This window comes from Macrobrachium rosenbergii, chromosome 14, assembly GCF_040412425.1.
Source record: "Macrobrachium rosenbergii isolate ZJJX-2024 chromosome 14, ASM4041242v1, whole genome shotgun sequence".
In the NCBI taxonomy this organism is placed as follows: Eukaryota; Metazoa; Arthropoda; class Malacostraca; order Decapoda; family Palaemonidae; genus Macrobrachium; species Macrobrachium rosenbergii.
Window position 1 is genome coordinate 32,899,667 of NC_089754.1, and position 25,217 is coordinate 32,924,883.

At 35.5% G+C, this 25,217-nt stretch overlaps 1 protein-coding gene and 1 pseudogene across 4 annotated transcripts in view; both read left to right on the forward strand.

Moving 5' to 3' along the window:
* The window catches only part of LOC136845881 (rho GTPase-activating protein 17-like), a 70,414-nt gene that overhangs the window by 4,196 nt on the left and 41,001 nt on the right, over nt 1-25,217 (forward strand). The window lies entirely within an intron of this gene.
* Nucleotides 12,091-14,404, forward strand: LOC136845632 (uncharacterized; annotated as a pseudogene).

A 25,217-nucleotide genomic window follows, 5' to 3' on the forward strand; every position in this document is an offset into this window, starting at 1 on the left:
CCACCCCAAGAGGTCAAGATTTGCTTAAAATGATTGTTACTATATCTTGAGAACAATCTCATGTTAATTTGCTACCAGTTACTGTCTTGTCTGTTATTGAAGTAATGCCTCAGTTTTTTATGAAATATAGTATGTTTTTTATAACTTGAAGTTTATCAGGAAACATTAATTGTTTGCAACTTTAATAGTTAATGTGGACATGTATAAAGTATAAATGGAGTCAAATCACATGCCACACAATACAGCCCGTTATTGGTATATACTGCGAACACCAGCACAGCTTACTATTTTGTTGTACTTTTTGTTTTATTCTATTCCGTTCTGTTTCTATTGTTTGGGTTAGCACAATCTGTAGAGTATGGAACACATTATTAAATTAATGAGGGTATGACTTATATTTTATAGGAATCAAGAGGCTCTGTACAGTTGGTCGATTTAGTGTCCCAGTTTTTTTATAGGTTGTCCAGGTACAGTTCTTAATGTGTATTAATGTAACACAAGATTGCACATTATCAGTATGTCAGTATTTTGCACATAAATGCACCCCCATAGTCTGTTGCCCATGTGTTTTTCACCTAGCTGCAGACTTGCCAGACTTTTTCTGGTAGAGGCTGGTGTATAGTAATAGTACAGAGTCTAGTCTTTATGAATATTCATGCATGTTGATATAGCATAGGTGTTATCTCAATGCAGTATCTTTTCCAACTAGTATTTTGGCGCGGGAGCTGGTGGACGATGAGTTCAAAGAATCTTGCTTTGAAGAGGATTTTTGTTAAAGATCTTTCGTTTACTTTTGAAGTAGCCTACCCTGCATACTTTGTTTTTTTGTATGTATTATGATATTGTAATTTTTTATAATTCAGAGTTGATGTCATATATTGATGTAATGTTGTTTTTCTTGGTGTTACGCTGTACTTTTTTTTTGTAAAAAGGAATGTTTATGAGTCTTGGATCTTCCATGATTATTTTGTGGGGTATGTACTATTTCAAATATTTTAAACGTTGAAAAATTCCAGCACTATTGGAAAAAATAGAGTTTAAATGATGATGCAATCACATGTTCCCATTTTTTCAGATTTATTTTTGTTTGCAAATGTGTGTTGCTCAAATTTGGTACAGATTGGTGTTGAGAAAAGTTACAAGTTGCAAAAGGAATTCTGAATAATCCATATGAGGCAGTAGCAATAATGATAAGAATGAAGTTTTCTTAAATTTATACAAAAAATAGTGAACAGTATTACTATATATGTGACAAAAAAATTGGAAAGTAAAATAAAGAAGCTTTAAGAGCCATTTCTTGGCTGAATTTCGAATTTTGATTCACTGCCATATTTTGACAGAGCACTGATTGCTCACATAAGTCCTATTTTGTTCACTGTCTTCATCCCTGGCTGCATCCCATTAAATTTAACTGTCCGTCAACAGTAACAGTGGTTGAAGGAGCCAGGCTCAAATCACTTTGTCCTTCTCCAGTGAGGCAAGCGAGTGTGATCTCACTAGACCGTGAGGATCACAAAAGTGAGATAAGAATAGACAGAAAAAATTCTTGAGTAAGGAATACATAAATGAACACTAAAGTTAACCAGTTTTACACATCACTAAACACTTGAATAGGGAAGACAAGAATGAACACTTTAAAGTTAACCAGTTTTACATATCACTAAAATACAGTTCATTCAACAAGGAAATCATTGCTAAGTTAAAGCATAAGTGATGATGCATTGCAAATGCTTTATTGATATTGTACAGCATTAATTTTTATATTAGAAAGAAATACCCACTTTTTAGTGAAAATCACCAAACTGCATTAGTTGTTCAGACTTGATATGTTACAGCCAAAGTGGTTCGGGAGTTGGTTAGGATTTTTAGTTCATTTTGCTAAGATACTTTACAGTGGTGTTTTGATTTAGATATTTTAAAATTTTTAAATATTATTAGTGACATATTTAGAAGTGTAAACTTCACTTATTGTGTAGCCCATGTGCCATAGTAAGTTATAGTTTTTCATAGGAAACTGAGAACCTAAATTGCATGGATAGAAAGAGTCTGCAATATTTTCAAGTACAGTTTAGTTTAGAAAATTATACCAGGACACCAGTACTATGAGAGAGACCCTGCATTGTTGGTGGTTTTGCTCCACCTTTTCTTATTTTTAGATACGTGATAAGTTTAGCCTTGATTGCTCTACCATTGGGTTAATAAAGATATTCTTTCTCTAGTGCTTTAGGGATATAAGAGTGCATCTGTTATTTGTTTTCAGGATATCTTTTCCTAAAGTCTTATTAATGTTCAACATAAATCTTTTCATGATATAAATTTGTAAATAGTGTACAACATACTGCACTGTGGTTTGTGAAATTTTTGTTGTTGCAGAACAGAGCAAGTAAATGAAAGAACTCTGATATTGTATGAATTTTTAAAAAATGCGGTTACAGTATTCTTTTATGGGAACTCTGAGAAAGATTTGTATAGATTTGCTGAGTCACACCGATGTATTTGCAGAACTTGTGCTTGCACAAGCTATAACTTGGGTCAGTCAGATTAATGTTACTGGAGTGGTTTAGGTGAATGGGAGAAGCTGTTGGAGGAAGTGATAGTTTTAGTTGGGCCTGGTGAACTTCCAGTTATAGATGTTACAAAGCATTCCCAGGAGGCTGTGCTTTTTATGTTAAAGGCGAAAATTGTTAAAGGCAAAATGGTGAAATTTGAGAGTGGTTGCAAAGAAAGATTTGTAGTTGGACTGTTAGAGCAAGACTAGTTATAGGTTCATGGGATTGGTGTTTTCAAAAGAAGAGGAAGCAGAAGAAGAAGAATGTTATGAAAAAGGGAGGAGAGGAAGTTCTGATGATAATTTCTTGTGAGTTTTATTTCTTGATTGCATTTTTTTGTATTATTGCCTACTCTTTTCTGACACTATTGCTCTTAGCACCTTCACTTCCGGTTATCATAATTCATTTTGGCATTTATTTCTTGGTTTTTAAGGGAAAATTGGAGAAAGTACCATCTTCCCTTTATCATATTCTTTTCAGCAAATTTATGATAAGAATGCAGTGGCCTTTTGTATAATTAATTAGCAGTGGATGGGGGTGTTTCCCAAAATGGGCAAGATGATATCTATATAATTAGCATAGTATAGTTTGCTTGCTTTATTTTTTTAGCCATTTTGTCTTAAAGAATGTTGCCCGTAATTCTCCAACACTTGTGCCTAAGAGCACTAACATATACAACAAGGAGGACTTTTATGAGGTGAAGTTTCATTTACTTTGTGGGGAATAACCCAGTTGGTCAACTGTTGTCATAATCTTCCTCTTCTTGTAATTATAAATTTTGTTGTCAGTATTAATAGTGTATCAAGCCATGGCACAATTAGCCTTTTATTATTTTGTTAGGGCATTAGAAATTAGATGCTGTTGTATTTCTTTAGATTAGAGGTGTGCAACGTGTTTGTGGAATCATGAGAGAGAGAGAGAGAGAGAGAGATTCTTTGGAAAATTTATTAGTAAGCTGTATGAAGTATATGTGTTACGCTGAATGAGTAAAAATTATCTAAAAAATATATTACAAAAAAGTGATATGATTGAATTAATAATGGCATTATCTAGCCATAAATAAATAGATATAAATTATATATGATATTATCAATGAAACGTAGAGATAGATACTAAACAAATACATATGGTATATGCTCCGTTGCGTTTTAATATACGAAAATGTTTTTGTTTACCTTGACGGTGCATCCTACAGTTCAGGAAAGGGGTTACCGTCACGGTACGTAGATAGTTCACTGAACACACCCTTCTGAAATTAATTAGTTTTTACGGCCGTTGATTTAGCTAATGCAATTCGTGTTGTAGTGGCGTTGTAGGACTATTGATTACGAATTGTTGTTAATTCTCTTTCTATTCGTTGTTGCTTTGTCATAGTGTGAATTTGCAATGATGGGTACAATTTGAAAGATGAATTGCCACGAGAAACGTACGTAATTAGACTGAATACGCGTCAGAGACGAGATCTTTGTTAGTACCAGTCATACGTTAAGCGTGATCACAAAGAAAAGTTATAGAGGCTGCCTTACAGCACATTGCAAGTAGCCTAGCCTTGTTAATCTTTGCTTGATCAATAGCAAATTAAGTGGTGTTTATTATTATTATTATTATTATTATTATTATTATTATTTATTATTATTATTGCAAGTCTAGCTGTAGGCCTAGGCCTACTTTGAAAAGCAGAATGCTACGTGCCCAAGGTCCCCAATAGGCTAATCAGCCATGTGTATTAGTATGAAATTTAATAAGAGGTGGTTTTTGTTTGTTTAGAGGTCTAAAGTAGCATCATTTGACTTTTGTAGAACGGGTAAGACGGTAATTACATCAACAGCATTATAATTCGAAAGCAGTTATGTGTTTTGATAAGAAATTTAACGAAGCGTCATTTGACTTTTGTAGAACCGGTAAGAAAGAAATTACAACAACAGTAGTATACTGTAATTCAAAAGCACCCCTGTGCTATGATATGGAATTTAAAAAGTGGTGGTTTCTGTTTGTAAGTCTAAAGTAGTGTCGCTTGGCTTTTGTATAGCCGGCAAAAAAGAAATTAAAATGACAACTATCATTCAGATTCGGCCTAACCACATATCCGACCGATACATTACGTGACTCGCATTTAATTCAGACGTGAAGGCTTCTGTATCCTATTGCCTTTTTTAGACCAAAAATGATTTGTTTTGAATGGAATGTAGGTGAATAGGGGCGTCTTAATTTGACGTGTACGTCATTCAGAATAAAACCGGTTTTTGGGGGAGTTCTAGTTATAAATTTTCTTGTGTTTGTTGTTATGTCTCTTGGCATTTCCTAAAAGTTATGTTATTTTATTGTGAATTTGGGATTCGTGAGGATTTTGTTTGCTTTTATTTTTTCTAGGTTTGCTAAAATAAGTTCCGTATGCTCTCTCTCTCTCTCTCTCTCTCTCTCTCTCTCTCTCTCTCTCTCTCTGCTCTGCTCTCTTTAGCAATTTTAGTACAGTAACACGAATTCAAAAGTAACATCATGTATCGTACTCCGTCGGGTCAAATTATTCCCCATTCATCGTTTATTATTATTATTATTATTATTATTATTATTATTATTATTATTATTATTATTATTATGCTTTACTGTAAGGGATAGTTTTTATTATTTATTGACAGCTGATTCCCTGACCTGTCAAACCCACGTGGGAAATAGTATTCCTGTCTCCATTTAGTCCGTAATTACATTTCTGTTTTTTTTTTTTTATGAACAGTTGCAGAATACAAATGTGTTTGATTTGAAAACCCATTTTATTTATTGCTTATTTATTTATTTAGTTATTTATTTATTAGGTTGACGTCTCCCGAGTAAATAAACTAGTCATCGTAATGGTATTTGTCATAAGCCTTATAAATAATACACATTACCATATCAGTACTAACATTCTAATTATCATTGTTGTTATTCTTCCTGTTTATACCAGATTCTGCTCTTCCTCTTTATTTTATTGATCGTAGTAGGAAAGAGAACAGGAAAGAGAAGGGGAATGAAGAGAAAAGAAAGAAAGCAAATAGAAATTAGGACTGAAGGGAGGAAGATAAGTAAAATTGTAAATAGAGAGAGAGAAAGTGAGGGGGTTATAAAGGATGAAAAAATGTCATCTCTCAGTTCTGGTATCATACTCGTAGATAAGATGGAATGTAATATTTCCTCTTTAAGATAAACTAGAATGAGGTCTTTGTTAAGATGGCACTGCGTATGTTTATTCTCAGTGTTCATAGTAATTAAAAGAGGCTACTACATTTATTTATGATACAATTGAAGCGGTATATGAATTAGGACTGAATATTAAATGTTGGTGTTATGGCACCGCATTGAAGTTATGGCTTATAAGTATCTATTAATTTATGTATATGGCGTTGTAGCTATTGAATTCGTGAGGGCTTCCATAATTAGTTCTTTAAGTAGGTACTATATTAAAATATGATGAGGGGTAGGCCTCTCTCTCTCTCTCTCTCTCTCTCTCTCTCTCTCTCTCTCTCTCATGCTGCCCACATTCTGCAGTTATTTTATATATCAAAGATACAGATTGAAAGAAAAATCTCTCTCTCTCTCTCTCTCTCTCTCTCATATGCTTCCCACGCCTGCAGTTATTTTTTTTATATCAAAGATACGGCTTGAAAGTGATCTCTCTCTCTCTCTCTCTCTCTCTCTCTCTCTCTCTCTCTCTCTCTCTCTCTCTCTCTCTCTCTCATATGCTTCCCACATTCTGCAGTTATTTTATATATCAAAGATACGGCTTGAAAGTGAAATCAATCGCTCTCTCTCTCTCTCTCTCTCTCTCTCTCTCTCTCTCTCTCTCATATGCTTCCCACGCCTGCAGTTATTTTTTATATCAAAGATACGGCTTGAAAGTGAAATTCTCTCTCTCTCTCTCTCTCTCTCTCTCTCTCTCTCTGCTTCCCACATTCTGCAGTTATTTTATATATCAAAGATACGGCATGAAAGTGAAATCTCTCTGAAATCTCTCTCTCTCTCTCTCTCTCTCTCTCTCTCTCTCTCTCTCCCATATGCTTTCCACATTCTCTAGTTATTTTATATATCAAAGATACGGCTTGAAAGTAAAATCTCTCTCTCTCTCTCTCTCTCTCTCTCTCTCTCTCTCTCTCTCATATGCTTCCCACATTCTGCAGTTATTTTATATATCAAAGATACGGCTTGAAAGTAAAATCTCTCTCTCTCTCTCTCTCTCTCTCTCTCTCTCTCTCTCTCTCTCTCTCTCTCTCTCTCTCTCTCTCTCATATGCTTCCCACATTCTGCAGTTATTTTATAGCCTATATCAAAGATACGGCTTGAAAGTAAAATCTCTCTCTCTCTCTCTCTCTCATATATATATATATATATATATATATATATATATATATATATATATATATATATATATGCACGCACGCAGGTCTAAAAGAAATGAGTTAATCCCTGATGCAACAGATTGTATAATCAGGTAACCAACAACTTGATGTGCTTGTTATCATCTGGTGTAACGAGAAAGGCGAGTTGGACGTTGTGGTGGTCATAGGAAACATTTCCAATTTTAGCGTCTGTTTTTAGTTTTTTCACTTCTTGACTGTTTATGAAAAATTAATCGTTTGACTTAGCTTTATACTAAGGTTCGTGTTCAGAGCATAACTCTATGGAAGACATGAAATAAGGATTTCATCTCTTTTTGTTGCATTTTGAAATTTACATCTGCAATGAAAGAACTGTTGCTTTGGAAGATGTGTTTAAAGTTTTTTTTTTTTTTAATTCTCGAATTTTAAATCTGGGCAGTGAACTGTCACGTAGATTGTTTCTTTCGTCATATTTTATTTGAGGCCGGTTTGACATCCCGTACTGGCAAGCAGACATTTATACCATATCAGTGTATACTTGTATCAGTCGCGTTTTTTGAGATACAAGGGTCATCTTGGTCTCCTACATATAATGAATAAAAAATGGAATAGGAAAGATTAAAGTGTTAATCCTGTAATGTAGCTATGTGCTTAAAGTATTGAATGTCAAGTTTATAGAGAAAACGAACATTTTATAAACACGAATGGACATTTAAGATTCTGTTAAGGTTAACACCAACTTTAGAAAAATATTACGAAATTAAAAAAAATATTAAATTTCTCTCCTCTCTCTCTCTCTCTCTCTCTCTCTCTCTCTCTCTCTCATATGATACAAAACTCAAGCTCTCTCTCTCTCTGTATAAATATTTATAATTTGTCGAAGATTATAACTCAGAAAGCACCTTGATCTTTGCTGTAGTAACACAGGTTTATTTCCTCAGTAAATCAGTTTTGTTCAGTATATACCTGTATAAAGATGTGTATATTTTTATACACAAGTCTTACTGCTTGCGCAAGCATGTGTGGCTGTCACGTCGGAATTCATACATAATGTACAGGAATTACTCCTGACTTGAAATTATATTTTTCTTGTTTCTTGAATTCCACGACGTTGTCTAATTTGTCTTCGTGTGAAGAGAAGGAATAAAAACGTGTGGTGTGAAGTTAGTTCTAAAATAAAAACGTTTTGGCTAATTAATTGATGAACTGCATAGCGCCTTCTTTCTATTTCAGAGATCTTGCTAGCGAAACTTGGTAGTAAAGACTGTGTATTTTATGTCTCATTTTATCGTTCATTAAAATCATCCCCCGAGGGGTGGGGAGAGGGGTAGTGCCATCAGTGTACTTCACGCGGTGCACTGTAGACATTCAACAAGGTTTTTTGCCGCGTCCTGTCGGCCCCCATAGCTGCAGCCTCTTTCATTCCTTTTGCTATACTCCCGTTTATATTCTCTTTCTTCCATCATACTTTCCACCGCCTCCTGACAATTGTTTCAGCAGTATTTTCAGCGCTGAATGACCTCATAGGTCCTAGCGCCTGGGCTTTGGGCTAAATTTTTATCCAATTCCAATGAAAATACATCGTCATTTGACATCTCAAAAGAGACAAGTTTAGCTTTACATTCGAAGAAGCTTGCTTCTAAAGTGGCCTCTTTCAGGGGTGAAACTTGAGAACTACATTTCGGTAAGGTTTCTCTAAACGTAATTATAGGCATTATGTATTCATTCATTTCTGAGTAAACTCATCCTTGCTTTGCCTTAGAAGATTACGTACTAATGAGCTTATCTCGCTTCATGAAGTGTCTTGCAATTTGTTCCGAGAGACACATTTTGTTTATATTTCCTGTGTTTTACAGACACTTTTTCTTTTCTTTTCAATAATTGTTTTAATTGTTTGCGTTCTAGGCTTGTCTTCAGCTGGAGTTCATTGGTATACGAATGAGTAACCGGATATTTTGTGCTGCTATCTTTCAGAGACACATTTCTCTTTTTCATTCACTTGTAAGTCTATAAAAAGCTTGGCGTGGATGATAACATGGCTACTGGGCTTCTGTAGTTTTTCCTTCTTTTGACAACAAATTTTTTCTTATTCTATAAATTTTGAAGGTGGGATAGTCGAGGACAGTGTTGTAAAGAGGCGTGGGCTACACCACTCTATAGTTTTTGATCTTAGAAATGGCTCCCATTGCTGTTTTTGACATTTGTCACTTCTCTGCAAGCGAAGGCCATTAGACCATCCAGCCAAACGACCTTATATATTCAAGACTTGAATGAAAAGGAAAGAAGAAGAAGAATGCAAATAAAAATGATTGGCGTAATCCAGAATGAAGTGAGAAACGGAACTTTGGAAATCAAAGGAGACGGAACACTATAGAGCTTGGCAGTAAATGGAAAAGGTTAGGGAAATGCCGAGCAACGCAGGGTAGAAGTTACTCTGATAAGGTTGCCAGGTGTGAGATAAGAGGCTTCCCTAGAGAAGGGACATTTTATATAAAGTAGCCGAGTCATCTCGTAGAATGGAAAAATAGAAAAGAATTTTTTTGAAGGATTTATATTTTTGAATAGTCAGATTTCTATGGAGAAGAGAAACAGAATAAAGGTGTGAGAGAGATGCTGCAAGGTTGGACGAATAAAGCCGGCACAAAGCGCATTTTTGCTGAAGTGGAGAATGCCTGCGCCATCGAGACAGTCGGTTGTTCAAGAGTGCATGTGGTAGTTTGAGGTATGTGATCTCTGTAGGACAAGTTTGTTTAAGTCTGTCCTGAGTTATTGTAGCCGCGATAACTTGACTGACATAAAGATGAATATTGTCATTTTCACCAGACATACACATTTTAATCACGGACAAAATACCCTTTGTAAGTCGTCAGACAAATGTCAGTTCACCAACCCAGAATATTTGAAAAGATTGTAACAGACTAAACAATCTATTCATTCCCTCACTTTAAACGTTGCTGAAACCTGAGAACATTTTCAAACAGAATTCAGGTCGAAATAGTTTCCTTCTTGCCTCTATATTTAAAGGCAACATCAAAATAAGTTGATGTATGGACGTAACAGAACAGGTATACCGTACCTAAGCCATCTTGCCATTGCAGTGTGTGTTAGTAACGGATCATTGAAGCTCATAAACTTTGTCGCTGTGAAGATTAAAAGACTAATGACCTGCGCAGATACGCAGCCTTCTGATTAGCCCTGCCACGTACTACCGCTTTGCTTTTGGCAAGGATTATCGTGTATCAGCTGCAGTTTTTGATAGTAGAAAAATTGTAGTTACAGTAATGTACATCTCGTGCATTTTGAAGAGATCGCCGTATACACCCAAACCAGTGCCATCAGCTGTTTGCCTTTTCGAGGTGTAAAAACTGTCGGCAAGGATTATCTTAAATCAACAGCAGTTTTTAATAAAAGAAAGAATATTTTTAGTTACTGCAATGAACATCTCTCGTGCGTTTTGAAGCGATCGCCTTATAAACACCAACAGTTACCATCAGCTGTTTGCCTTTTCGAGGTTTAAAAACTGTTGGCAAGGATTATCTGAAATCAACAAGGTGTTTTTTAATAATAGAATATTTTTAATAGAGTATATGTAGTTACTGTAATAAACATGTCTCGTACATTTTGAAGAGATCGCCTTAAAAACACCAACAGTTACCATCAGCTGTTTGTTTGCCTTTTGAGGTTTAAAAACCCCCTCGTGTTAATACGGATGCCATTATTAGTCACGGGAACTGAGGGTCAGGAGACTGTAAAATGAACGGACATTTTTGACTTTTTTATGTAGATTTTTTATAATCTCTATATGTCAGTGTGTGTTTACTAAATTTCAAAAAAGTTGGCGAAAGGTATCGCTTAGGAAAAGATAAGGGAAGCAGGATGCGTTCTGGCACTCATCCGGTGACTCAAACAGAGGTCCTTTATTAATGCGTCGTTTGTGGTTTGTTGGTATTTTTTTATATTTTGTTCGTGTGGGGATGAACAGTGGCAATAATGTCAGTGTGTTTCTAAATCAAAAAGTTCAACCTGGCAATAACGTCAAAGGGAAAAGATCCCGAAGGGGGGTGGGGTTGGTGGCGTTTGTGCACTCCATTCATAAATCCCTTTCTTCCATCATGCTAGGGTACTCATCAGTCCAATATTTAAAATGTCTGTACAGAAAAAGACAGCACTTTAATATTCAATTTTGGTCTCAGAATAATCCCTCACCATTATTCTATATATAACCAAGTTTCTAGATTCTGCTCTCTGTAAGGGACTAGTTACCAAATCAAAATAGAAGGAAATGTGAAAAAATACACCATTTCCTTATGAAAATCTAAAGGTTTCTTATGTATGTTCTTATATCATGGTTCCTTTGCGTTAAATATATTTGTTTTTTTTTGTTTGCAGGATGATTTTGTGACTCAGCCATAAGAAACAAGCATTAAAACTTTTGTAAAATAAGAGATGTAAGAGGAATAAGGGTGCGTACCTATTGGACAAGGCCAAGACACACATGCCCAATGTGTACTCAAAAATAATATTGCCTGCCAGAGAGACTTAATCCACAAAACACAACAATCTAAGGCTACCTCTACAGCTAGAGAGAATATGGGCCACTGTTCCATGAAAACCATTGGAGCAATATCCAAGTCAATTTACCCCATGACTGGTCCAAATTGTACGCAGTGTGTGATGTCCTGTATGTACGCATGTACATATAAGGCACCACACACTGCGTACCTATTGGTCATCACACTTTTTCATCATAAAGACATTAAACGTTTATTATTATTTTTTTCAGAGAGAATAATACAGTATGGGAAAACAAAGTAAAAATAAAACCAGTGTGATTAAAAAAGTCAAAATCAGAAAATAAAAAGAAAGGTGCAACAAAAGAAATATGATCCAGCTATAATTGCAGATGCTTTAAATGATATAGAAAAGTAAGTTAAATAGGAAAATTATTGTAGCCCATTTGAATCATTTAAATGAAATGATATGATTCAATAATTACTACTGTAGCTTTGTTTTGTTAAGAATATATCACTTCATTGCTTTTAGTTTTTATGGGTAACTTAACTGCATTTGTTTTATTGGGTAACATAATTGCATTTATTTTTCAACTTAATCACTACCTTACTGTTTTTAAATGGCTGGTTGTCTTTCATTCTGCAGTTTGGGTTTGTCTATCAGATCTGCAGCAAAGAAATATGACATTGCTGAGTCTACCCTTAGACACAAAAACTGGTCGCCGTGGAATGAGCACAATAAGAGGCCCTAAAACCCTTCTGACAAATGCAGAGGAGGAAGTACTTGTGAATTACATCAAGCAAGCCTGCAAAAGAGCACATCCTGTAACAAAGGGAAATGTCTTAGCAACAGTGACTGCTATTCTGAGTGAGGAACTAGAAATGGGTGTAGAAGAAGAGTGCCTCCTTCATTTCACGGAGCACCAAAGGAAAATGGTGGAGGCTATTTAAAAAAGACATCCTCAACTGACATTCAGAACACCAGAGACCATATCTTCAGCACGAAAGAACTTATCTAAAGCTGTAATACATCAGTGGTTCCAAACTGCTCTGGATTATTTTAAAGAAATTGATGCCATGGATGCCCTGAGGATCCTGCAAGAAACTTTAACATTGATGAAAGTGGGTTTTCTTTGTCTCCAAAGCAAGGAAAAGTGATTGCAGAAAAGGGAGAAAAGGTAGTTTATGAAGAATCATCATTATTTCAGAAAACTAACATTACTGTTGAAGGCATGGTGTGTGCAAATGGCCAAACACCCTGTATGATCATATATCCAAGGAAAAGAATAAGTCCAAATATGGCGGAGCAGTTTCCAATTACTCCAGACTTAATAATTGGTAAGAGTGAGAAGGATACATAAATACAGAGACTTTGTATGAATTCCTTTGCAATGGGTTTAACGATTGGCTAACTACTAATAATGTTACCAGACCTGTAATAGTCTGGACGGATTGGCACGAAAGTAGAAATAATTATCACTTAGCCAAAACACTAAATGAACTAGGCATCATCCTGTATGGTTTACCACCCAATACCACACATTTCATGCAGCCATTAGATGTCGCTGTTTTTGGTCCTTTGAAAAAAGGATGGGCCAAGGAAAGTAAAGAATGGGAAGTCACACACACTGATGAAATAATATCCCAAGTTAATTTTGCCAAAGTTTTTTTCCCTGTGTACCAGAGGTATGTCACATCAGAAAATATAAAGGCAGGATTTAGGAAGTGTGGCCTGGTGCCCTTCGATCCTCATGCCCCTGACTACACTAAGGTGGAAGCTGCTGCATCACAAAGAGAGCACGTTTCTACAATTTTTGAAGAAGTAGACCAAGGAGGTTTCAAGGAGGTCTCATGTCAGACTATACCTCCATTTACAGTAAATCGAGGTTGTCAAACGACCACTGACACAAGTGTAACAACAAGGGAAGAAAGGGAACACATGTACAAGATGAAAGGTTCACTATGTGATTTAGTACTGCATTACAAAGGCTATGCACATGTACTACAGCAGTATTCAAGTATGCCCTTTACTCCTACCTCTCCTCCAAAGGAATTTCAAAAAGACCAGCTAGAACACCTAAATGAAGGTTCCAGTCAAACATCGACTACCCCCTTCCCCCAAAGGTCTAAAGACACACCATCCACAATAAGTCCAGCAATGATCACCCATAAATTCTTCCCAGAGAGGCAACCAGGTAAAGGGCCAAAGGTGATAAGAAATGTGATGGACAGAGTATTTTCTATATCATCACTGAAAATGGTTAAGGAATTTGAAAAAATAAAGGAAGCAAGAGAAAAGAAAGAATCAAGCAAAAAGACACCAAACTCAATGGGCAGGAAAGGTTCAGTAACACAAAGAAAGAAGAAAAAAGTACAGACAGATACAGATGATGAAGAGAGAGAACTACCAAAATCAACAAGTAACAAAGGTTCTGTAACACAGCAAAAGATGAAACGAGTAGAGAAAGATACAAGTGATGAAGAAGAAATACCTGAAGACAAAGAACTAACTGAAGATAGTAAAGCAGTGGCAGGCCCTTCCTATACCAGTAGAGCAAGTGAATCATCAAATGACGAAGTCTTGAGTTTGCATGATAGTTCAGATGAGAGCTTAGATTATGAAAGAGACAACTTTTCTTTTGGCATTACCCTTGAGGAACCCAAAGTGGATTCTTGGGTTGGAGTAAAAGTAGAAAAAGCAACATCATCAAGCAAAGGTAGAAAGACATCCCCATTTGAGGTCTACATTGCTAGAGTCATAAAGGTTGATGAAGGTGGGTATGAAGTGTCATTTCTGAAAGAAAAAAGTGATGGCTTCTACATAATGCCAGAAATTGAAGAAGTGTCCTATCCACATCACCGAGATGAGATAGTTGTTCTAGAAAGCCCAGAACAAGTATATAGAAATCGTGTATACGGATTTTCATTTCCATCTACTATAAAAACAATACTTATCTCCCATTTAGCAAAGTTAAAATGAAAATATGGTAAAAGATTTTCTAGCTCGTTTTCAAATTATTTTTTTTTACTGTAAGTGCTAGTATAAATACAGTTTTTTTATTGTATTTAGTTAGTAAATATACCACATTGATTCCCATGGGAAGTGGCAAAGAATTTCCAAGTCAAACAATTTATTATTTCTTTTTACTATCGATAACTATACATATATTTCTTTTATGTATTCAGTAAAAATATTCAAGTAAAATAGCAGTTTGCTAGTTTTTTCTTTCATAATCACTTTTGTTTGCATTGAAAAGTTAATCTCATGTAGTTACTAGGTGTGTAATTAATATAGAGGTGATACTTCAAAGAATAGGATATCATAATACCATGTTTTGTTAAGAAAAATTCCAATAAAAATTTTTTTTTCCTGACTGTACTCACTACACTTTTCATATGTATAAGCCTTCCCCTACTGATACATTATCAAGTACATCTATTTTGCATTATGTAATGATGTTACTCAAGCTATAATGTTGTTTTACAAGATGGGAACATGATGTCAAACACAAATTTTGCCTTTTTTTAACTTTTTTCCATAAATACCCCATGGAAGTTAAGATAATGCAATTGGAGCTCTTTGAAAAATAGATGATCAAATAAAGCAATGAATGAGGTCTAACATATCCAAAGGAGACTTTGTAGCTTTAACAACTTCAGAGTTATGAGTGAAAGAGTACCTAATGGACAGAGGAGCGTACACATTGGACACGCCTTCATAATAGGTACGCACCAAATTTACTGACCATTTTCTCGGCATGGGCTTGCAATATTTATAATTTCTTTACATACCATGAAACTACAACCATTTCTTCATAACCTGTAAAAATATCATATTCGTTTATGTTATTTGTAAGACGGACATAGTCTGTAGAGTAAAAAAATCCATGTTTTTTGAGTACCTATTGGTACGCTTACCCTATATACCCTCTCCTAACAGTTGTTTCATAGTGCAGCTGCGAGGTTTCCTCCTGTTACACCTTTCAAACCTTTCTACTCCCAGCTTCCTTTCAGCGCTGAATGACCTCATAGGTCCCAGCGCTTGGCCGTTGGCCTAAATTCTATATTCAGTTCTAAGATAGAGCGGAAAAAAGAAAGTCTTTTGATTTTCCATTCGTAATGTTACACCTTTCAAACCTTTCTACTCCCATATTATAAATTCTATATTCAGTTCTAAGGGAAAAAGAAAGATCGTCCACGTTTGAAATCAGTTATGTCTTTACTTTTGTTGGTATTAGATGCAAATTGTTGGAAGCTTATTAAAGTGTGTTGGCTTGGGACTGGGATGGTGAACTTCGTGTAGAAAAATCTGTACGTTTATGTTATGTTTTTGTTGGTATGTAATCACTTGGTTTATATGTTATGTGTACGTGATGGTATGTCATTGTGTGATTACGTATTGATACATTTCTTCAAGATAATCAGTCCACTGACTTTGTGTTTCTTTATTGTTTATTGACCAAGAGTCGAATAATCTGCTTAAATGTTTTGTTTTTATTGTTAATTTTTCAGATGATTTTTACTTACAGATATTGGTAAACCAGTGTAGTTTTTCGTTATGCCTTTGTTTATGTGGACTTTGTTCATATGTCCTTTGCTTATGTGAACTTTGTTTGCATAGACTTTTTACAAGGACTGTTTATATGAACTTTGTTTCTATGGCCTTTATGTGGACTTTGTTTATATAGCCGTTTGTTTATATGGACTCTGTTTATCCGGTCTGTTTATAAGTACCTTTGTTTATGTGGACTTTGTTTATATGGACCTATTAAAGCTCAGTGTCATTTTTACACACCAACGAAAACCTGTTGTTGTTGTTGTTGTTTGGATCAGCTGACCGTGTGTCATCAGAACGGAATCGTGTAACGTCATGTTAAACACGTCGAATATAATCACTGTTTTTCATTTTATTGTAGGTGAATTAACACAATATATTTGTCCTTTGTGTATGCAATTTGGCTCGTTTATCAGAATGGGAGTTCAAATTACCTCAGTTGAAAGTTATCCTGGAGACGTCATATGGTTCATTTGGCTATACAGTATCAAGTTATTTTGTTTTGGTTTGTTATAACTTTCTTTCATTCTAATTACTAAAAGATGTGTGCTAGTCTTATTTATCTCTTCCCAGATAATACTGTCAGATTTTAGAGTCCTACTTTTGTTTTCTTACTCGACAAAATTGAAAGAATAACACACCCACCCTCTCTCTCTCTCTCTCTCTCTCTCTCTCTCTCTCTCTCTCTCTCTCTCTCTCTCTCTCTCCACACCGTCGCCCAGTGGCCAACCAAGCTGTCTCCCAGTCATAGATATTAAGTTCAGCCAGTGTTTCATAGTCTTGAGCCAGCAGCGAAGGCAACACATCCTTTCCTTAAGTACCAAGGAGATAAGAATCTAAATTTTTTTCTCCTTCTTTTTGTCGGTTCGGTGAGTTGGGTGAGTCAGGTCTCCTTCACTGTCCAGCAGCCTTGGCGGAGCCTTTTTCCAGTCTTTATTTTCTCTAATCTCTTTTTATGTTCCTCCGTTTCGACAGTAGAGAATCTGGCGCTGCTGTTCTTCCGGAGTTTGGGATCAACGTTGGTTCTCTCATCTTCAGGAAAGGAGTAGGTGAAGGCTTTCAACTTGCCTGTGCAAATGTTCTATTAATGTGTGTATATATGTATATATATATATATATATATATATATATATATATATATATATATAGTTTATATTGACAGAGTAATAAGAATTCTTTATATAGCCTATATGTAAAAACCAGAGAATTGTTATAATTTTGTCTATATAAACACTATACAAACACCCACATATACATATATATACTGTGTTTATATATATATATATATATATATATATATATATATATATATATATATATATATATATTATATATATATATATATATATATATATATATATATATGCACATACATATACATATATATATATACATATATAAGTATGAGGAATTCTTGCAGGGTCGACGTAGTCAAAGTATCATAATTCAGGCAGCTGTCGTGTTGCCAAGATAGAGGTGCATTTATTTGTATGTAAATAGCTTCTGGTGATACTTTTGTTTAGAAGTTCGGAAAAGGTGAATTTAAGAATATAAACTTGGTGTATTCTGAACCACAGTACCCCATAGTCTCTCAATCTTAGGATGGCACTACAGAAGAGGTGCGAGGTATGCGTTAAGGTGCTTGTATCCGAATAATTATGAACTTCTTGATTTATTTTTAATGGAATATGTTTAATATGATTAGCCTATAACTGCGTTTGAAATTCTTGAAATAATTTTTTATTCATTTATTAATTTATGGTTTTTAATAACATCTCTTTCTGTATTTCCAATTTTTACTTTCTGAATCTTCTTTCGAAGGAACACCATTTTCTTTGGGCTTGTTCCATATGAATAGGGTTCATCTTCTGAATAATAATAATAATAATAATAATAATAATAATAATATATAATACTGTAATACTACTACTACTACCACTACTTTCTCATATCTGTTTTTGAGAAGGTTGTGCAATATGGGGAAACCTTGACTCTACTTTGTTTTACTTTTTGAGGGATCGATGTGAGAGAGACTGATAATATATTCTCAGACATGACAGCTAGTGCGCATGTAAATTTGCTTATCAGATTCTTTGGCTGAAATTTGGATAATGTGATTATTCATGTTAAAGTTCTAAGTTTTCACATTCTTATACGATACTTTTTGTTAGGTTACATGCGCATTGCGTTGCTCAGATTATATCTTGCTAAATTTCCTGTAATACGTTCCTCGAGTTGATAGTTTAAGTGGGCTGACTTGCACAAACTGGAGTTGAGTGATGATCTGCCTCTTGTTTTTGCTGCTCGGAAAATTATTTTGATTCCGAAATATTTGGATGAGTCTGGTTGCTTCTCTGAACCCTTTATGTCTGCTTGACGTTTTATTTTTAATTTTTCTTAATTTTTTTTTTTTTAATTTAAAAGCATTATTCGTTTCCCAAAATATGTCGGTTTGTAGTTTGGAATCTCTTGTGTTATTCTTGTCAATCGCCATCATCATCGCATGGTCATTGATAATCCTTTGTACTTTTTGCTTAGATTCCCTTTTGGGGCGAAGTCCCCAACTTCTCTGTAATTTTGTGGATCTTACAGTATGCCTGAGGTCTACCTATTTTCCAGTCTTAGAACTCCACATCTCTTAGTTACCTCCGTCAGTAGCGATAAGATCTTCCCAAAAGCACTCCAACCACGTATGCTGTCCTTCCTCTTTAACTCTGCCTCTCACCCCTCGCTGTAGGACAAGTCATTGTGGCTAGCTTTTTGAGAAATCTAAAATTCCACGTGAGTGATCATTAATCTACTTTGTAATGATAATAATTCGAGATGAGCATATTGGTTCCTAGGTGAGACCCATTTGAAAAACTAATAGTTGAATTATTTCCTAGATGTTTCATCCAGGTTCAACTTAACAGATGTCATCTCGTAGGGAAGTTACGCAAACATACTTTGCGTATATCGATGATTAGATTATGCTTGCGAATGTGCTTACTATTCGATACATATTAAGTTATATAATTTTACTATTTTTAAAATAAGTTCTGAAATATACGTCTACACTTCTCACACGCAAATATAGTATGCTTTAAAAGCGAAAACTTTCATGGTCCTTTCCCACGGAATTAAATGCCCTCGTGTTAAAAACCAGGGCATAGACAGTTAATCATGGATATGAATGCTGGTTAATCAGTAAACAGATAAATAAATACAAATAAACAGCACCATAATAGAACAATAGTGTTGATGGTACATGGTTCTTCAAAGCTGGTTATACCACTTGAAAGACTGTTCCTCAGTTGATTGACAGTGCGACAGTTTGACACCTCAGCAGAATGTGGATGTTGTCGTTCTGCAAAGTGAGTTGCATGCACTGGTTCCTGTTGCGCTAGAGAGCCTATGGAAGATACCCAACAAAAATCGTATATAATTTCTGTTTCCGGTAAGGGGTTAGTGCCGCCAGTGCACCTCACGTGGTTTACTGTAGGCATTACATAAGGTTCTTTGCAGCGTCCCTTCGGCCCCTGGCTGCAACCCCTTTCATTCCTTTTACTGTACTTCCGTTCATATTCTCTTTCTTCCATCTGACTTTTCCAGCCTCTCCTAACAATTGTTTCATAGTGTAACTGCTTTGAGGTTTTCCTCCTGTTTCACCTTTCAGACCTCCTTACTGTCAATTCCCGTTTCACCGCCGAATGACCTCATAAGTCCCAGCGCTTGGCCTTTGGCCTAAATCCTATATTCTATCTACCTAATTTATGTTTTTAAGAATAGAAAAGCGTCCCACTTAGTTTTCTGTAAAAGAGGAACCCGGGAGGCGTTAGACGTACAGAAAAAGAGGACAATGGTCCGGTTCCTGAAACAGATGATCTGAAGAATTTGGCATTAATACCTAAATCAGTTGCAGACATTAAGACTTAAGGAGCCACGTCTAGTTTCTTGCAGTATTAATTGATAGGTTTAAAGTAAGTGAAGACAGTACTTAAAACTTAAATATCTTCATATTTTGAATCGTCAAGTACAGTATTACCAGCGCAGATCGAATCGTGGCAAATCAATAGACCAAAAATTTTGCATGAGGTCACCTACACATCCCACTGAATATAGCTGGCTGGTCCTTTCTCATTTAGGAGGGCTAGGTGTTACCTACCAAAAATAGAGCATGTTTGCCATATTTTTGAGACCAAGAAAGATTCAGTATACAAATTCAGATAAATTTTGTGTATCCGAATCTTTCTTGATTTAGATATATAGAATGAGAATCACAAAAAATAGGTGTGAGCTCACAAAACAAAAGAATAAAAAACAGACGGTTTCCGGTTGTTTAAAAATTCTTGAATGATCTGAGCAGTCAAGCGTATGTCTGTGTAAGGCCCTTATGGTTAACAGACTCAAATGCAGCGCTAAAATCGCTTTGAGAAAGTATAGTGACTTAAATAAAGTCACGGTTTTCTGGGATTTACTATACCTATAGTCAGTCTTCTAGGATATTCTGGGATTCACTATACCTACAGTCACTGTTTTCTGTGATTCACTATACCTATAATCCCTTTGGATTCACTATACCTATAGGCTCTTATCTCTGGGATTCACTATACCCATAGTCACTGTTTTCCGGGATTCACTATATCTATAGTCACGGTTTTCTGGGATGCAAGTAGAAACAATGAAAAAGGGTATTAGATATACCGAATTATTACCTATAGGTGCATTAGCTTTCAGTGTACGTATGTATACATAAAATACATACATGGAGACGTACATACACGCATGCTCGCATACTATATAACTTTTAGCAGTATGTAAACAATAACGGAGAGAGAATATGAGTGTGAGTCAGGCAAAAGAAATTTCTTCTCGAGGTTAGTGTGAAGTGTGATTCATTCCCCCAGATAATATCGATCTCTCGTGATTCCACGAATGCTGATCTTATTCTTTTTGCTTCTTTGTTAAACATCAGAGAGAGAGAGAGAGAGAGAGAGAGAGAGAGAGAGAGAGAGAGAGAGAGAGAGACTATACAATGAAGGAACTTAAAAGAAATTGTTTAACTGATGGGAATGTAAATTTCATATCCATTTCAATCCCCAGACTTACAATGACACGAGAGAGAGAGAGAGAGAGAGAGAGAGAGAGAGAGAGAGAGAGAGAGAGAGAGAGAGAGAAATTCTCCTAAGCTCGATATAATTCCGAGCAAAAAGTATGAAACATGAAATATCCATGAATCTTCACTTGACATCTCATTTGCGTACATCATCAAGACTTTTTATGTGCAATGAAAATCCACAATTATCTAAATTGTATTAAATTTTAGGTTTATTTATACAATTGTGAAATCCTTAGCAAGACTTTTTAATAGTCAGTCATCTCGACACTTCACATTTTTATAGCCCGGGTAATGTTTCTCTGAAGGAAGGAAGGACTTAGGTAGAAACCTAATATTTTATATGACTGCGAACTAGTCGAGTGTGTTTTTAATAAAAAAAAGCCAGTGCTTCAGGTTATAGATTCAGACTAGCAGTCCGGTTACGTAAGACGGGAAACGTGTTCATCATAGTTAAGCAGGCAAGTCGAGTCGGGTTGTTTTTTGGATGGGTGGTCATCCATTACACAGACGGCGTTGGCGCATGAGCTTCCGTAATCATTTGATGGAACACAGGGCTAGGATTGTCTTCTCAAATGTCGATGCTAAGACCTGCAACATGCCATAGAAATTTGGTGTGAATTACAGTGGAGCACAGTGAAGCAAACATGATAGTGCATCAGGTAACTCAAAATCTTTGAGGCTGAATAATTAGAAGATTAAGAAACATGTGTATTTTTTATTCTTAAGAATATGTGTCTTTTTTAAAATAACTGAAGGAATCGAAAATGGATATATATTGGATCGTGTCATTATTGTAAGTTAGGGGGTCGTAATGTAAATAAGTTTTACAGTCCATTAGTTAAACATTTTGATGTCGAAGACGTTGCTTCATTGCAAATCTCTCTCTCTCTCTCTCTCTCTCTCTCTCTCTCTCTCTCTCTCTCTCTCTCTCTCTCTCTCTCTCTCTCTCTCAATTTAGAGTTAGGAGATTGAAATATACATGAGATTTACAGTCCTTCAGTTAAACATTTGCTTTTGAAAACGTTGCTTCATCTCTCATCTCTCTCTCTCTCTCTCTCTCTCTCTCTCTCTCTCTCTCTCTCTCTCTCTCTCTCTCTCTCTCTCAAGGTTGCTGTTTTACTCATGGCTTGGTTCGTCTGTATTCCTAGTTTTTAGGTATTTAGGTGTCCACAGACCTTGGGTGTTATGATTATAATAATCTTGGCTTTGAAGCATAATTTTGTCTTTAGTGGTCATGTTTTTAAGATAATTTCTGAATTATATATCTCAAGTGATTAAGGCATGAAGTTTTGTCTTCAAAGGTCATGTCTTGAAGTGCTTTCATGCCTTTAGTGAGCATGCATTGAAGAGTTTCTTGTCTTTAGAGATGATGCATTGAAGTGTTTCTTGTTTTTGGAGTTCATGTAATTGAAGTGTTTTTGTTTTTAGATGTAATTGAAGTGTTTTTGTTTTTAGAGATCGGGTATTGAAGTGTTTCTTGTCTTCTCTTGGAGATGACACATTGAATTGTTTTTTGTTGGAGAGATAATTCTTTTTTTACAATTATCCGTAAAGCATCATGTTTTGTAGAAGTAAAGCCTTAGAGTATGAAATGTGCAAATGGAACTAGATTGTACTGTTACTTTTATTTAAGTATCATAAGGAGAATTGTTACTTAGAGATTGTTAGTGAAAGTGTTACTTGCTTTATAGAACTTATTCTTGGTATTACTTCTGACATTGTCACATGCTGAAGTGCCATTTTTCTCTAAGTAAAACTGGAAGATATGATCATCAGAGACCTTATTCTGAAGTCTGTAGTTATATTAGTCTTTTAGAAGTCACATTCAGGTTTAATTTATTTTGTTAATTTATTTTTTTCCTTTTCTAATAACTGATGTATTCTTCTTTTATATCCTATTACTTTCTGTTACTTCTATCAGATGAACACCATATTCTTTGGAAGCTTGAGTTCAAGTCAATGGCCCCTGTGGGTTTGTTCCATGTGATTAAGGTTCATCTTCTGAATAAGAGTAACAATAATAATGTCATCTGTTCATGGAGAACCTTATGATATTTATAATCTTGATTAGAAAATTCATGTGGTAGAGAAATTTGTAAATGCAGATTAACAGAGATCTCAGACACAGGCTCCCACTAAATTTGACTTGGGGTCTTTGAAGTGGCTGAAATTGGAAGAAACCGTTTTTTCCTTTAAGCAGACATTGGAAATGTGTATATTATATTATTTCACTTTGCCTTAGATCAAACAAACATCGTTGGGCATAGGCTACACTGGACACGATACAAAACCCACTCAACCTCACCCAACCATATTATAGACGAATATAGCACACTATTCTAGTCTAGTCCACAAGCTGTCTGTGGGGGTGGTGGAGTATGCTTTGTATCGCGTTGTACTTTAATCCCTGGTTTTTATTAACGAAATGGAGAACATCCGCTGCCAACCGAGCCTAGAGAAATGTCCCTTCACTGCGAAGCTAAGAAGAAGAAGAAAAGTAGTTTTAGTATTGCCTCTGTCATAAAAGCGATTGGTGCCTTTATATTGACGCTCTCGTCGGAGCGTGGCCGAATTTCATCTCATTTATCACAGTACACGTAGATGCGACAAGGGTTCATGCTCCCAAAATAGAACCTTGGGAACGGAGTAGTAGTGCCAGTGGAGTGAGAGAGAGAGAGAGAGAGAGAGAGAGAGAGAGAGAGAGAGAGAGAGAGTATCTTATGTCACTCTACATAGCATCCTGTCTGTGGATCTGTAGGGGAAATTGTCTGGTGAAGTCGTAATATTTTATATATATATATATATATATATATATATATAGATATCTTGCTTATATATTTATATATATATATATATATATATATATATATATATATATATATATATATATATATATATATATATATATATATATATATATATATATATATATATATATATATATATATATATATATATATATATATATATATATATATATATAAGATCAAAACTCTTTAAGGCAAAACTCTCGCCCCTTTTGAGAGAGAGAGAGAGAGAGAGAGAGAGAGAGAGAGAGAGAGAGAGAGAGAGAGAGTGAGAGTGAGAGTGAGTCTCAAAAGTGGTAGTATCTTATGTCACTGTACATAGCATTCTCTCAGTGTATCTCTAGGGGGAAATTGTCGGATGAAGTATTAAGAGATTTATATATATCTTAAGATATCTTGCCTTTGCTCTAAGGCATTCTCAGGTAAAACTTATTGCCATTTTTAGGGCGAGGGTATGACAGGTCTCTCTTCTCTGAGCGTTTTATAGGAATTTTGGCTTGAGATTAACTCGAGAATTAAGGCGAAAGATCTTGGGTACACGAGTTTAATTTAACACGTGGCCATATGTTCAGGTTATACTTTAATATTTCATGATATAATATTCATAATAAAGATATATATATATATATATATATATATATATATATATATATATATATATATATATATATATATATATCTCTCTCTCTCTCTCTCTCTCTCTCTCTCTCTCTCTCTCTCTCTCTCTCTCTCTCTCTCTCTCTCTCTCTCTCTCTCTCGTCTACATCTACAAGTCTGGTATCTGTCTAGCTGAGTTGGGTATGTATGTAATATATTATGCCATTTTCATGTAAATGCCTTTCCTTTTCAACATCTGAAGAAGTGCCAAGAAGACTTCCAACAAATTCCTTTCTTTATAAACTTTCTCTCAAATAGTCTAAGTAACGGGAGATATTCGAGAGATGCATTATTGGCCTGTCTTTGAAGGAGAGAGAGAGAGAGGTCTTTTTGAGACAAAGTGAGAACAGTAATTTAGTAGACAGAAATATTTAAGAGCATCGGTATTGCTGTTTCTTGGAAGGAGAGAGAGAGAGAGAGAGAGAGAGAGAGAGAGAGAGAGAGAGAGAGAGAGAGAGAGAGAGAGAGAAGGAGGAGGAGGAGGTCAGCAAACAAATTCGTTAATCTCTCCATAATGAAGGGTAATGAGTGAATCATGTCGTGGGGTGCCCGTGGCATCGTCTGGTGACCTTGGAAGAGAGAGGGCGGGTGAGGGAGGTTGGGCACAGTCTCTCAGAGTCTGAGAGAAAGTGTTTTGTCGTAGTGGTAGTGGCAGTAGTTGGGACTCGGAGGAGAGAGAGAGAGAGAGAGA